Genomic DNA, 14,005 nt, shown 5'->3' on the forward strand with positions numbered 1-14,005 from the left:
TGGGGAAGAAGTTTTGCTTGATATATGCTACAGAATCAGCTAATGGTGCAGCAAAAACTAGCCTTGAGAGGCAGTCAAGTCTGCTTGTGCACTGGTTTTTAGAATTGGGGAATATGTATGTCAACAATTTAGGACTTTGCTTTGCCTTGACTATTTGGTTTAATAATTTCATCAGCCATTTTCTTTGTCTGTTTGATCTCTTCTAATTCATTTTGTGTTTCTTTCACATGTTATGACATTAAAAACCAACATGTCAAAATGGACTATAGATGCCTTAGGCACAAATTTTTCTTTTTCAGTTTTTTTTCTTGTTTCTGATTATGTAAGGAACAAAGGCTTAATGGAGAAAATGTGAAAAATAAAGGGAAATTTAAGATAAATATAAAACATCCATATATCACCAACCACAAGCATGTGTACACACATGTACACACCCACCCCTGCTACACACCCACAATATTATAAGTATATAGGTCTATTTCTTCCCAGTTTTTATTCTGTGTTTTTCTCCCTCTTTGCATACTGCTCATATAATTTTATATTCAGATTTGTCTGCTTGCATTGTATTGGGGTTTTTTTCTAACCTCAGATGACGCATATAATTGAGTCAATATTACTCTTTATTTCATGGTAATTATCATTGATTCTTTCAAGGCTTCATACTTGTTTTATTTTACTTTATATTTTATGTTCCATTCATTTCCTCTCCTTCCTCCTATTCCCTTTCTTCCCCAAGGCATGCAGACTATTGTATTTGATGTTTCCTTAGATATACAGTCAATCTTGAAAAATATTTTGTGTATACATTTTTCATTTACATAAATAAAATTATGAATTTCCTGTTTATTTTATTTTATTGTATTTCTTAATTTATTCAATAAATACTATGTTTTCAATAGCTAAAATCATTCCTCTAAGGGCATCTAATTTATTTCTTCTGACTGTAACTACTCCATCATGAGTACCCTCTCCTTTTTAATTTATCCAGTCTGCTGGTCTCTACTTGCCCACAACCACAGATATTTTATGAATAAGTTTGTCGTGTATGTGCCTTGACTGACCTGTGTATTGAGTAGCACTTTTGACCTCTTACATGTTAATTTTTGAGACTGTTCCCTGTGAAAAAATTCATATTCTTTCTTGGATATAGGTTCTGCATATATCTTTTAGTTTACACATACTAAGTATATTTTTAATAACTTAAAAATATTTTTTCTTATTTTTAAAATCTACTTGATCTATTAGAGGAATATGTTAAAATCTCAGTCTACAAAGTATTCCCACATTTATTTCTCCATATAGTTCTGCTAGTGCTACTTTATTAATTTTGAGTCAATCTTAGGTGCACTTATGTTTAAAAATATTCTACCTGTTTGAAATGTTCTTTTAAGTAGCCTTTTCTTGAACTCTTATGTCCATTTTTATCTCAAATTATATTTATCTATTATAAAACTGCTATCTCATCCTCCTGTGGTACCCATCTTCCTCATATGCATGTTTCTGTACCTTTGTGCACACTTTATATCCCTTTGTTTAAAAATTTTCTCTGAAAGATAACCAATTGGTGGATCTTGGCATAAGAAATATAATCAGAAAATCTCTGGATTTTAAGCAGTGAATTTAAACCACATACAATTTAATCTATCATCATTATATTGATACATTGCCACTTACTTTTGCAACTTTATTTTGTACTTTTTATTTGCCATGTTTTCTTTTCCTTTTCATTTCTCCTTTCAAACTGTCCAATGCTGGATTTTGAAAGTTCTTTTTTTTCTTCTGTTTTTGAAAGTTACACATTTTGCTGTTTTTGAAAGCTACACATTCTACTGAAATTTTTCAGATAGTTAGAAGCAGTTTATTAAAATTTGTAATTATTTTGTTTTCATTTTCTCGTCCATTCTTAAGAATTTCAATGTGTATATCTTCCTTTGATCAAGACAAACACTTTTAGCCCATTCTCTTCTTCCTTGAGCTTGCCCTCTCCCTCACCAAATCATACTGAGTTTTAGTCTGAATTCCTATATATTTCCCTTTTTCTTCTATTTTTGTATGTGAGAGATTTTTCACTAGAACTTTTTCTAAGGTAATTAATATTGTTCCCCAGTTATTCCTCAGATAAGTAATATCTACTTGTTGTAATACTGCTTATAAAAGTGTCTTCCAAAAAAAAAAAAGTGTCCTCAAAGATAGTATTTTTGCATTAAAATTCTGATCCTTTGTATGCCTAAGATTAAGTGTATTTTATTTCTGCATTTGAATTCGATATACAGATGCTTTTTTTAAAAAACACTTTGAAAATATTTCTCCACTCTCCTCTTGAATCTAGTACTACACACAGAATGTTGATTTCAACCTGATTTCCTATTCCCTTGTAAGTCATGTATTTTTATTCTAGAATTGGATAAAATTCTCTCTTCTTCTGAAGTTTTTATTTGTATTGTACTATAATTAGTTATTTCTTTGTTTCTCCTTTGTGTTGATTTCTTTACCCACCTTATTTAGTACTCAGAATTTTCTATTTGAAATACTTTAAAAAATTGGATTTTTTTTTCACAGAACTAGAACAAATAATCCTAAAATTTATATGGGACCACAGAAGACCCAGAGTTGCCAAAGCAATCCTGAAGAAAAAGAACAAAGCATGAGGCATAACCCTCCCAGACTTCAGACAATACTGTTAAGCTACAGTAATCAAAACAGCACGGTATTGGCACAAAAACAAACATATGGATCAATGGAACAATATAGAAAGCCCAGAAATAAACCCACACACCTACAGTCAATTAATCTTCGACAAAAGAGGCAAGAACATACAACGGAGAAAAAAACACCTCTTCAGCAAGTGGTGTTGGGAAAGCTGGACAGCTGCGTGTAAATCACTGAAGTTAGAAAACACCCTCATACCATACACAAAAATAAACTCAAGATGGCTTAAAAGACTTAACTGTAAGACTTGACACCATAAAACTCCTAGAAGAGAACATAGGCAGGCCACTCTTTGACATAAATCACAGCAATATTTTTTTGGATCCAGCTCCTACCATAATGGAAATAAAAATAAACAATGTAACTTAATTAAACTTATAAGCTTTTGCATATTAAAGGAAACCATAAACAAAATGAAAAGACAACCTACAGAATGGGAGAAAATATTTGCAAATGATGTGACCATAAAGGGATTAATTTCTAAAATATACAAACAGCTCATACAGCTCAATATCAAAAACACAAACCACCCAAGCAAAAAATGGGTAGAAGACCTAAATAGAAATTTCTCCAAAGAAGGCATACAGATGGCCAACAGGCACATGAAAAGATGCTCAACATCACTAATTATTAGAGACATGAAAATCAAAACAATAATGAGGTATCACCTCACACCGGTCAGAATGGCCATCATCAACTCTACAAATAATAAATGCTGGAGACAGTGTGGAGAAAAGGGAACTCTCCTACACTGTTAGTGAGAATATAAATTGGTGCAGCCAATGTGGAAAACTGTATGAAGGTTCCTTAAAAAACTAAAGATAGAACTACCATATGATCCAGCAATCATACTACTGGGCATATATCTGGAAAAACTCTAACTGAAAAAGATACATGCACCCCAATGTTCATAGCAGCTCTATTTACAATAGCCAACACACACACACACACACACACACACACACACACACACACACACACACACACACACACACACACACACACAGGAATATTACTCAGCCATAAAAAAGAATGAAATAGGGCTTCACTGGTGGCACAGAGGTTAGGAATCCACCTGCCAATGCAGGGGACACGGGTTCAAGCCCTGGTCCAGGAAGATCCCACATGCCGCAGAGCACCTAAGCCCGAGCACCACAACTACTGAGCCTATGCTCTACAGCCCGCGAGCCACAACTACGGAGCCCACATGCCACAACTGCTGAAGCCCGTATGCCTAGAACACGTGCCCCACAACAAGAGAAGCCACTGCAATGAGAAGCCTGTGCACCGTAACCAAGAGTAGCCCCCGCTCGCCACAACTAGAGAAGCCTGCGTGCGGCAACAAAGACCCAACGCAGCCAGAAATAAATAAATAAATAAATGTTTTTTAATGAAATAATGCCAATTTCTATGAACCTAGAAATTATCATACTAAGTGAAGTAAGACAGAGAAAGATAAATATCATATGATATCGCTTGTATGTGGAATCTAAAAAATGATACAAATGAACTTATTTACAAAACAGAAACATACTCGGACACATAGAAAACAAACTCATGGCTACAAAAGGGGAAAGGTGGGGGAGAAATAAATTAGGTGTTTGGAATTAGCAGATATACACTACTGTATATAAAATAAACAGCAAGGTTCTACTGTATAGCACAAGGAACTATATTCAGTATCTTGCTATAGACTATAATGGAAAAGAATCTGAATCACTTTGCTGCACACCAGAAACTAACACAACATTGTAAATAAACTGTACTTCGATAGAAAAAAAAAACGGGAGACATCAATTGTTATTTCTTCAAATATGACATCCTCTCCATTTTCCTTCCTTCCTGGTACTCCTATTATGTGAAGATTAATACTCCTTTTTTTCCTTCACATTTCTTCACTTAAAATAATACTTTTTATCTTTTATCATTTTTCTATGCCTTCTAGGAATTGTCTTTGATCTGATTTTCCAATGAACTACTTTACTCTTCACTGCAACCATTCTGTCATTCACTCATTATGAGAATTCTATTTCAATTATTTTATTCTGCCCACCTGACATCTCAGTTTTTAAAAAGAATTTATTTTCTTGCTTTTGTTCCTAATAGACTTTCTTTTTACTCTGGGTATGGTATTTTACGCTCATGTCTATATTTCCAAGCAGCTCCAAGCCTCATGAAGGTAGAGGCCATGTCTTATTCACCCACTTCTATATCTCAGTGCCTGATAAACACAAGAAATTCAAACAATATATCCTAAATTAGCTAAATTTCTGACTGAAAGAAAAGATAAATTGTATTCATTATGTAGCTTTTCAAATGTTTTGATGAATCTTTAGCATTTTCAAATCACATTTATTAATTAGTGGCAGTGTTCTAAAATTTATTCTACTAAAATTTTATCTGTTGATGAGTCTGTTGTACCTAGAATAGTGCCTGACATATAGTAGTGGCTCAAAAGACATTTTCTCAGTGATATATGAATGAACAAAAAATAATTCCATGAAATTGTTCCATGGTATACTAGGCTGAATGGTGGCCCTGAAAAGGATATGCCTACCTCCTCACCCTATAAGGTAAAAAAAAAAAAAAAATTCTAACTTATATCACAAAAGATGTAACTAAGTTAAGAATTGGGGAAGGAGGAGCTTGTCCTGGATTATCTTGGTGGGCCCTAAATCCAGTGACAAATATACGAGCGAGTCAGAGGGACATTCAACAGACACACACGCAGGAGGTGGCAATGGGACCAGGAAAAGCAGGATTGGAGTGATGCAGCCACACGCCAAGGAATACAAACAGCCACCAGAAGCTGGAAGAGGTAAAGAACATTCTCCCCTACAGGTTCCATAGGAAAGTTGGCTCTGCCGATACACTGATTTTGGGCTTTTAGATACCAGAATTGTGTGAGAATCATTTTCTATTGCTATAAGCCACTAAGCCTGGGGTGATGTGCTGCAGCCACAGGACACTAACAAGCATGCTGAAATGTTCGGGGAGTCCTTTATACAATGGTCCCTCTCCGCATCATTTTGAAATTTATAATACACGTTAACATACTTAAATAGCTCTAAAGTCCTCTGAGTTTAAGTCAATGATTCCAAAACTTTTAAAAAACTGCAGTGCTTTCCTTCCCTCTTTCCTTTTAACATTTACAGCCTGTGTGACTATGGTTTTGCAGAATTCACTCTGAAGAATACTGAATTAAATATTCTCTGCCCTAAGAATAGGTCAAAAATAGTTGCAAAGAAATGACATCTTTTTTCTTATTCTTAAAACAACTGGTACACTGTTAGTGATAATCATTATTGTGGAATTCATGTTTTCAACAGCAAAATGGACTTTGTAAGGTATCATACATAAATTGGGACAAAATGAATTAATAATCTGAAAATTTTAGGTGAATTCCATTACTGCTACCTGAAATTTCACAAACATTAATAACATTCTGTATAGCATATAGGTCTGTACATTTCTTATATACTGCTCCAACCAACAAATACTTTTATTACTGCCATTTACCTAAAGACATCAGACTGTTACTCCAAAAAGCAGCTAACTGAAGAGTGCACCTAATCTACATATCCATTACAGTTCACAATAAATTAAGTAGGGATAAGTACTTAAGTAAGGACAAAAACTTCTAATCCCTATTCATTGCATTTTGGGAAGAAGGCATATTTTAAAGCCAGAAATGTAAAGGATGAAATGCAGCAGAGTGCTGTCAAGCATCTCTTAAATCAAAACAACCGCTTATTCATTCATTTAATATTTTTTGGACAAATCTTTGTTGAGATGCCCTTCTATACGACAGGCATTGTGCAAGGGTCTGGCTTCATAAACAAATAGTGGAAAATAATTTAAGAAAACATTGTCTACTTAATACCAAACATTAATGTTCGGGAAAACTGAGGTTTAGACATACAGAGAAACTTGCCAACAGTCACACAGTGAGTTAATAGAGTAACAGGCTTGAATTGTAATAATATCAGTTTATTAATCCTACTGACATAATGCAGATATAATCAGTTTATGTTAAAGCTAAGAACAGATCTAAATGCTACCCTTGGTTTTTACCCAGTCATTTAAAATGTATTGATGCTTTTTTATTGTCCAGTAAATGGCTTATCTTGGTGAACGTCTATGTACACATGAAAAGAATGTGTTTTCTGTTGTTGTTGGGTGGAGTGGTCTATAAATGCCAATTAGAATGATTGTTAATAGTGTTGTCTGAGTCAAAATCTCCGCATGGATTTGTATGTTTCTCTCTTCATTCCTATCAGTTGATCCCGTGCATACTAAAACTGTTATTTCGAGAATGCACATTTAGGATTGTTAAGTCTTCTAGGTGAACTGACTTGACTGCCTTTATTATTATGAAGTGCCCCTCTTTATCTTTAGAAATTTCCATTTTTCTACAGTCTATTTTGACCGATATTAGCATAGCCACTCTAGTTTTCTTTTAGTGAATGTTTGCTTTGTATATATTTTTATACTTTAACTTTTATAAATTTTACTTATACTTTTATGTTTTATACTTTTAGTTTTTAGCCTATATATATTTTTAAACTTAAAGTGGGTTACTTGTTAAATAAACTCACAGGACTGGTAGTCGGCAATTGGTTGGATCTTACTTGTTCTAAAATGATGATCTCCAATTTTTTATTGGAGTGTTTTTATCTGTAGATCATTCATGTTTAATGTGACTATTGATATGTTTCGGTTTAAGTCTACCATGTTGGAATGTGTCTGATTTGTTCTTCACTCCTTTTTTTTTTTTTCCCTTTCTGCCTTATCTTGGAGTAAATGAGTACTTTTTAGGATTACTTTTTGTCTCCAGTACTGGTTACATCATACCACTCATTTTATTTTCTTTAGTCCTCGCTCTAAGGTTTACTGTATGCCTCCACCTTATTACAGTCACCATCAAATAGTTATTATACCAAGGCACAGTCTCTAGTATCCTTTTCCCTTCTTTACCTGGCTAATTCCTAGCTTCCCTTAAAAACTCAGTTCAGGTATCACTTACTCCTTTCTCCTAAATATAGTCATTTCTCCTCCTCTGTTTACCCAAATCTTCTTGTACTTGTACTCATAATTCTAGTTCCTTTGTTTACTGGACACAACCTTCGGTAAATACTCAATCTCTGCATAGTTGGTTCCTTTCACATCTTTAAAACAAGAACACACCCACCTTTTGGGGTCATTACATGTATTGAGGTCAATACAAGATATTCCACTTTAAATGTGTTAGCTATTATTATTATTATCCTATGTTGTTATAGCCTCTGTTGCATGTATTGTAATTCTATTTACTGCTCTGTTTTCTACTTGATCTGGACTGCAGTTCTGTGACTTAATTTTGTTGTATCCTTAGTACCAAAATGGGATGGGGTTCAGTAAACTCACTTCGTAACTCAAGGAAAAAGTCTTCATTAGGAATCAAGAGATCCAGCCTTGTCACTGACCTGCCATGGGATCTTAGTCAAATCACTTCCCTTTCTAGGAATGTTTGGATTGGAAGATGGTTAAGGTCCCTTCTAATTATATGACACTATTAAATACATCAAACTATACAGGATGAGATGCTTTGGTGATTTCATATTCTTTTCAGAGCATTTATTCCAACTCCAGGGTCTGATGTCACCCAAGTACAGGCTTTCAGAAGTTTCCTGGTAAATCTGGGAACCCCACATGCTGAGTGGAGTGAACGTTACTTAAGCTAATAACCCTTAACAGTCTCAGTCCTAACTACTTACCAGTTCAAAACTTGGAAGTACCTTGTTCCTGCTGTTTCAGCAAAACCTGAGAGGACTGTTTATGATATAGGGTTTCAAAGTCACAGATAGAGAAACTGTCATCTGTATTTTTTACATGTAAAAGTGACCACAAATTGAGCTGACAGAATGAATAAAGCTCCACTTCTCAGTTATTTTGTGTCCCATCTCCAGCAACCTGACTTTGTTTGTTTGTTTAATTAAGAACTTCCCTGAACTAAAACTGTTGAGACATTGACAAGTGCCGGCAGAAGGAGTATTTTCCAGTGACAGTGGAGCAAAAGATGCAGTTGCCCCTTGTGGAAAATTCCAAGAACGTGTGCATGATATTTTGAATCAAGCAGACCTGACCAAGTTCTGCATGACTGAGATCTGTCACTCAGTGGTTGGGAAATTCATGATCATCTCTATGCCTCGGTTACCAGGTCTGTAAAGTGGAGATAATATCTACCTTGTATGATTGCTGGAAGAATTAAATAAAATATATTCAAAAGCTCTCGTCCAATTGTTAATTCCCGACAAACATAAATCACAGTTAACTGAGGAGTCAAACTTCGATTTGCATATTTAGCATCTTTACAAACCACACAATTCCAGTTTTTACTCATGGGATATAGATTATATTGAAATAATGTAAATTTTGTTTAAACATTTTAGAGCTGACAGGGCTTTGGGAACATTTTTGTGAATGGAAATTTTCACTGTTCTGGAATGAAGACAAGCAGAGGGAATTAGGTTTATTCTAATTTTTTGCTCCACTGTGTTTTCTAGAACTTGAGGTGGGGAGGAGAGCTGTGTTGACTAAACACACACACACACACACACACACACACACACACACACAATATTCCATCCTTCACTTTTATACAGTTGTCCTATTTCTCCTAAACATGAAGGGAAGAAAATCAAAGAAAGCTCTATGCATTGGTTGTAAAGCAGAGACAGTCATCTCAATCCCATGTGGTGGTTGTGAGGAATAAATGAGCTGGGTTCATGGGACTAGAGCTCTGTCAACAATCACATTATGCACAACAGTGCATATGCTGTGGAGGCAGATATAGGGCGTAAAGACTCATCAAGGCTCGGAGGTAAAAACCCCGAGTTCACATCAGCCTCTGCTTCTCTGCCTGATCCTTCCTGCATGATCCAGGACCCACCTCTTACAGTCTCACAGTCTCAGTCCCTGTGGCTATAAACTGTGATATTCCCCCTTGCCTTGCAGGGAGTCATGAGGAGGAAGCAAAAAGATGAATATAACCTTGCTCTGCAACTGGCAGGATGTCCTGTAAACGTACGGTAAAGAGTGGGCTCTATGCTAATTACAAGGAAAGCAGAAGGCCCCCTGAAATTAGTTGGGGAATTATTCTCCCCTTTACTGAAGGCTTGAAGAGCCAACGGCAGGGCTCTGCCACCAAAGACACAGAGGCGGAGCCCATCACTAAGCAGCGGCTTTCACACCCTGTCTCCAGAGCACGGCGTTTCTCAGCCTGACGATCTCACAAGTGCAATCAGCCACGAAGAGGAAATAAGCATTGCTGCAAAGATGAGTTCCTCTGCAAGAAGAATCCAGCACTGTTGGTCCATCCTAGACTGAGGGCAAGCGCCATTCCCTCCCCGAGTCTCAGCCATGTCAATTCACACAAAAGAAAGGGATAAATGAAACAAAATTTCTGCTCTGAGTCCTCAGCCATCCCTGACTTAAAAAGAGGAAAGGAGGCAAACAAAAGGAAGGATGTAACTAGCCTCTCCGCTGGGAATGCAGCTCTCTTTAATATTCATATGGGTGACATTCATTGGCAATAAATGCAGACACTCATTTTAATGAAATATTAGGAACAGAATAAGAACACCCAGAAACTTGACAATACAAATGATGTGCTAAGAACTCTGTGTCTGTTATATGGGCTATTTTCTGTCCCATCCACGGAAAATGACTTTAAACCTCTTGCCTTTTGTTTCTGTTTTCTGTGTTTATAGACACATGATACCTTTGTTTTGTACAATGAGCTCTTCAAAGACACAGCCCAGGTCTTCTTGACCTCCTTATTGCCCTGCTTAGCACAGGAAAGGCTACGAAGAACTTGCATGGGGGCTGCTATGGGGGGCCATACAGTTCTGGCCGCCACTCTTCAGAAAGGACACTGGGACACTGGAGTAAGATGGATTTGTGCCTGAAAACCATGTCATGTGAGCAACTAGTGAAAGAATGGAAAAGGCTCTAAACTAGGAGAATGGAAGGTGGGGTAGGGATGACAGGCAGCATGAGAACTGGTCAGCAAAACTCCTTGTGGCTGGAGAGACCTAACCTAGAGTACAGTCAGAGGAAGGAAGGATTCTGCACCCATACCTTGTAAATGGACAACTGAATTTAGCACCGTCTCCAAGCTTGGTGGGTTTTCATACTATGGGATTTTTACATTTTGGATCAGAAAGTCTGATCCGCTGTTGAACATCACTCTAAGAAATGCAGGGTCCCAAGTGAGGTCCTCTGGCTTATATGAGCATTAAAATATACAACAGCAACGAAGCTTCATCTGGGCACAGGATATGTTTTTTTTCACTTTTCCTCCTGAGAATCACTGAATTTTCCTCTGATGGAAGATAATTTTTCTAAAACAGCATGATGGCATTTCTTTCTCCCTCAAGTCCCAACCTCAGAGCTTTCCAAAGAATACACATTCCAGATCCAGTCGTCAGGGACCCCTCATTGGACAGCCAATGTTTTGGTACAAAGGAACCCAAACAGAAGCAATGGGGGAGAAGTTGCAATTGCTAACAAGTCTCATGAGGGGAGGGTGTTAGATATCTAGAACTATAGGATGTTAGGCTTTGAGTGCATTTTAGACACAGGGACCTGAGACCTGAAGAAAAATGACTTTCCCAAGGTGCCTCAGAGAGTGAGGGGATGAGGGGGCATTCCCCATGTAATATAACAGTAGTGATGTCACAAGTCCCATCCAGGGGAATGGGCTCTGCCACTGGACTTCAGAAGCCACTTGGCTTCTCCAAGAATCAGAAACAAAGCTGGACCCTGAATTCTGGGGAGGAACCAAAGACAGGGGAAGGAGGAAGGAACTTCAAACATCCCTGTTCAAACCCCACAGTTTCCCTAAGTCAGTGAGTGAGGTAACAGTAAATCCATGAAAGCTGAGCATCTACTCAGCACCAAGCTAACGGCCAGGCTCCCAGCAGAGGCACAGCCCAGCCTCTGGACCTGGCAGGGCCTCAATAACCGCGTGTCAACTGAATGAATGAGAGACCAAGAGAAAAGCAGTTTTTGCCCATTAACTTCTAGAAATCTAGTCTGAAGATGAAAAAACTATAAAGAGGAAGGAACCTAACATGTATTAGGAATCATAAATCAATACTCTATAAACTGATTCCAGGATCTTGTATGTGGCAAGTAAAGTAGGTACAAAATCCCTGCCCTTGAGGCATTTACATTCTAATTTCTTTTACCCACTTGAATCAAGGAAATTATTCTTTAGAAAATCACATTGATATATTTCATACTTTGCTAAATTGAAGGGATATATTTCATTATCTGGGTACCTAACAATGGGTCATGCATTTTCCTGCCTGGTTAGCACTTGAGAGATTTACATTCTACACTGTAACTCCCCAAGCAGGTTACACCTTGTCTCTGAGCCTCAGTGTGACCATCTGTAGAATGAGCAGATGGGGATATACGTCCTCTTAATTCCCAGGTGTGGAGTGACAGAGCCTCACCTGGGAGCGCGAAGGAGGTTTGCGGTATTTCACTTTAATCTGCAATGCCACCTTGTGGTTATCAACAAGGACGGCACTAGGGACAGGCAAGAGGCTGTGTGTCAGAAGATGACCAAGGGCAGGGAGCGCTTACCCTTCCCTCCCCGTGAGACTGGATCCAATGAATGGCATACAGGAGTTTTCTTTCAAGTCCAAGTCCCAGAGCCCTTGGAAGCCTCATCCAGCTTAGAAATACTAAGAGTGTCTTCTCATAACAGTTTGGGGCTGCCTAGAGGCTTGGAAAACGTGTCTGCCCCCATCACTCCACACTTACATGCCCTTCCTTATGTCTGCAGGACAATGACAGATGGAATGAGGCCGGGGCAAGACACTGGAGACAAAGACGGAAAGGAGATGAGCCAGTTTTCCAGGCCAAACTCCTCTCACTCAGGCTATGGGGAAAGTATGTCATTGTTGTTTTCTGGGTCCAGGAGGTCTGAACATTTTCAAGCTTCTGATTCCATTTATTGCTTCTTATAACCACTTTTTTTTTTTTTCTCATGGATACATTATAAAATGGAATTGTTATATCCCAGGAAGGCCACATACCAAGTCCCTGGCCTCAGTCACATACCAGTCAACGCTAAATCTGTGATACCCTAGTTCCAAACACCATGCTGCAGATTAGAATGTACTACATGTGAAACTCTCAGTCGAGTGAACTCAAGTACATCTGCATGTGGACAGCAAAGAGACTAGGCTTGGAGGAGGACAGAGAGCCAGTCTGAAACTATCTGGTCCCTAAAAAAAACAAGATCTCTGAACGTTCATACTTCAGGATGGGAAGTGATATTGCACAACAAAACACCAACGATGATAACAAACAACAGTGAAGGAATCCTCACTCTGTGCTCGGCACCGAGCTAAGCGTTTAACATGCATTCTTTTACTTAATCCCCATATTACCATTATGAGGTAACTAGTTTTATTATTCTAATTTTTATAGTGGGAAAAAAAAACAAGGTTTAGTAAGGAGAAAGTAACTTACAGTCTCCCAGCTTGGAAGTGGTGTCACCAGGATTTCAACCGCTGTCTCTTCTAACTCCAGCTCTTAAGCTCTGACAATACCCAGAAGAGCGTGAGGCAGGGAATACCAAGACTTCTGCTCTGGTTCTCACTCTATCACCTTGAGAGCTGGGACAATTACTCAACATCTCCAGCCTCTGGTTTCCTTAGATCTAGAAAAGAGATGACGCAACAATAACAGATTAAAGGCAAGACTCTGGATCAGATCATGCTATCAAGTTCTTCCTAAAATCTAGCATCCAACGTGATACATTGGTGGGGATTGAGTAAACCAGCACCCTATGAGGGAATTCAGGTTACCAATTTGTTCTGTTTGTTCTGAAATCTGTTAAATATTTGAATTCGAAAAATTGACCCTCCATTTCATCCTGGCTCCCATCTCCCTGTACTGTCTTGTGCCAGGTCAGTTGCCTACCTGAACTTGGTGGACACGTGAGCCTGTGACGCCTGGTTTACGCCAAATTCAAGGTTTCCTATGTTGGTCATCAGAGGGCAGGCCATTGTAGAGGATAACCTCTCTGCCAAGCTGCCTCTAGTACTGTTTTTTATTATTATTATTATTATTATTAATTATTATTAAGGGCATGTCTCAAACTCTGTTTTCTGCTCTGGGTAGCTTATGAGCAACTCAGGCTGAGTTTACAGTACTGCAGAAAATATTCTGACCTAGATTTCAGAAGACCTGAAATCTACTCTAAATTGTGTGATTCTGGACAAACCTAGGAATC

The sequence above is a fragment of the Leucopleurus acutus genome, assembly GCF_964270905.1.
Source record: "Leucopleurus acutus genome assembly, chromosome: 7".
Taxonomy (NCBI): Eukaryota; Metazoa; Chordata; class Mammalia; order Artiodactyla; family Delphinidae; genus Leucopleurus; species Leucopleurus acutus.